The following is a 2944-nucleotide window of genomic DNA, read 5'->3' on the forward strand; positions in this document are numbered from 1 at the left end:
CCGAGGTCCACTTCAGATGCCCAGATTGCCAAGACAGGGAGGAATCATGGACCGTGCAGACAGCGGGGAGGAGGACTTTGGGTTGCCAGACCTCAGAGAAGTTGGGATCAGCCAGGTTCAACCACATCCTTAGGAGGCAGGAGGCTCAAGTGACATCTAGACCAGACAACCAAGAAGAGGCTGTTGTTCCACACGTCATGGACTAAGACTCATCACGTGTCAGTCATTCGCATGTTTGGAGCAAAAAGCCAGACAGTGAAAGGGAAGTCTCACTACTTAGGGATGCTCCACCTGGCTCTCTGCTCAGCTCTCTGGGAAATCATTCAGCAAGCTTGAAACTTGACTTCACAGGAAAGGAAGTACAAGGGGCAGAAAGAAGAAGAGTGACTTTTGTTTATTTGTTTGTTTATCAGACATCTTGATGAGACTCCAGTAGCTGCTGCTGCTTTCCAAGCTTCACAATGCCACCCAAAGATGACGAGAAGAAGATGCCAGAAAGTAGCCCAAGAAAGACAGGAAGCCAGTAAGCAAATCTGGGGGCAAAGCCAAACACAAGAACTGGTCCAAAGACAAAGTTCGGGACAAGCTCACCAATCTAGCCTTGTTTGACAAAGCTACTTAGGACAAACTTTGTATGGAAGTTCTCAACTACGACCTTATAACCCCAGCTGTGGTCTCTTCTCAGAGAGACCGAAGATTTGAGATTCCCTGGCCAGAGCAGTCCTTGAGGAGCTCCCCAGGAAAGGCCTTAACCATCCTGATTTCAAAGGAAAGAGCTCAAGTGATTTATACCACAAATACCAAGGGTGGAGATGCCCCAGGTTCTGGTGAAGATGCATGAACAGGTCCAATCAACTGTACATTTGGAAAAATAAAACTTTATTAAATCCAAAAAAAAAAAAGAAGGAGGAGGAGGAGGAGGAGGAGAGTGAACAGGGCAATGTTAGGTACAAAGGAGAACCACAGGCAACTTCCTAAGCCAAGCAGGCCCAGCAATGAAAAGAGGATTTATTGAAACGATTTATACACTGCCTAAGACAGGGGTGATGGGCTCACCCAGCAACACTGGGAGGCGGAGAGGGTTGAATTTGGTTCTTACATACTGTCTATGAGCACATGGCTCCAGCAGATTAGTAGGGCCACAAGCAAATGAAGTGAAAACTTGTGTCCAATCACTCTTAAGTTTCACATCTAATTACCATAAATCCCAAGCCATTTTTTTTCATTCCTCCTTGACCAACTGTCAAAACCAGATAGTTTCTCTACTGCTGTCTTCTACAGGCCTAAGATATCCTTCCAGCCTCCATCTTCTACTCTCCTGCCTCAACAAGAATGTCCTTCCTGGAGCCCAGAACCTTCTTTGGGGATAGGGAGGAAAGTGCTTAAAACAAGATTAGTGTAGCTCTAGATCCTCCTCCTCTCTAGGTAGTGAGGGGTCCATCCCAGAGCATTGGTGTGGTTCATGCTTGGTAAGTGCTCTGCCACTGAGTCACACCCCAGCCCTGGGTCCTGTGTCTCACTCCACCTGGAGCCATGTCAACCAGCCTTGTACCCAGAATGCAATCACATTCAGTAGACATTGCTGAGCCCTAGCTTGTGCCAGGAACTATTCTAGAGGTTGGGTGTATGCAACAAACAAACCAGTGGCAATTCTGCTCTCAAGGAGCTGATATTCTAGAAGGATGAGACTATCAAGCAAGATATTAAGCAAAGAAACCTTAGATAGCATGTGCTGGAACAGATACTGAGCCTGGAAGGAGAGTATGTAGCTTATGTCAAGCGGCCAAGGCCAGGAGGTCTTTCTGCAAAGATGACTTGCATCCTGAATGACAAGGAATCAGGCACATGATGACCCAGGGACAGAATAAACTAGTCAGGGAATTTCAGGGGTGAAAGCTGGAACCAGTATGATGTGTCAGGGCAGAAAGAAACCCATGTGAACAAGCTTAATCAAGGATGGGAGACAGGGCGCAGGATCAATCAGAGACAGAAGGGGAGTTGGCACACTGAAGTTAGCAGATGTGTGTGCTCTTTACCCAAAGGTGCGGAGAACAATGAAGAAAGCAGGAAAAAATTGGTGGATATCGAGAGAATAGGATCCTCTCCCTGTTCCTCAAGTGCACAGGCACAAGATGCCACTGTGCCTCGGGCCCCCTGGTGCCACAAGCAGCACAGATGGGCCATATGTGTGGGCCTTTCTGGGACTTTTAGGGTCCTTGGCAAGGTTGGTGTCTGTTCCATTCTAGGACCCAGTCCCCCTTGAGTTTCCACTCCAGAGTTGTGCTGCCTGTGCTCTAATTTAGCAGAGCCAAAGGAGATTAATTGCTGAGCAGAAAAAGCAGAATCTCTGCTTCCACCAGGCACGTGGGGTCTTCCCTCACCCTGTCCTCTCTCTGCAGTGAGTTCTGCTCATGGCCCAGGCTAGGGCCGACATTCTGGAGAGATGTGATAAATGAGCCCATTCTCTTCGGAGACATTGTGTTTTCTAATCGGTTAAGAGCAAAATTTCAAGATATTATTGGTGTAGCTGGCGGCCAGTTCTGCCCCATTTAATCACATTATCTTGAGGGCAGAGAGAGCAAGAGAGTTTGGGGTGGATTTTTTTGTTCTTCTTCTTCTTCTTTTCAATTGGCACTCATATGACAAAGGGTAATGGAAATGAATGAGCAAAGTGGGAAAAGGGCAGAGACAGAAACGGCAAGCTGCCTTCAAAACCATCTCCCCATCGCCAGGAGACTAGTGCTCACTGGGACACAGAGACCATTTTGGCAAGCACCTACCGGAAAAGCCTGTGGCAAACCTCAGACCAAAGCATTAAACAAGCGGTTGCTTCCAGACAGGAAGTGGAGGCCCAGAGAGTAGCATGGCTGTGTAGTTTCCCACATAGGCTGGAGGATGGGAAACTCACTTATCAGGAAACATAGTTTGTATCACAAAGACTATG

General features: G+C 47.5%; 1 pseudogene; it reads left to right on the top strand.

Moving 5' to 3' along the window:
* The first annotated feature begins 461 nt into the window (after positions 1 to 461).
* On the top strand, positions 462 to 841 carry LOC124101106 (small ribosomal subunit protein eS25-like; annotated as a pseudogene).
* The last annotated feature ends 2103 nt before the right edge of the window (positions 842 to 2944 follow it).

This window comes from Marmota monax, unplaced genomic scaffold (genome assembly GCF_021218885.2).
Source record: "Marmota monax isolate L192 unplaced genomic scaffold, Marmota_monax_Labrador192_F-V1.1 WCK01_AAM20220418_F8-fsc00121, whole genome shotgun sequence".
NCBI lineage: Eukaryota > Metazoa > Chordata > Mammalia > Rodentia > Sciuridae > Marmota > Marmota monax.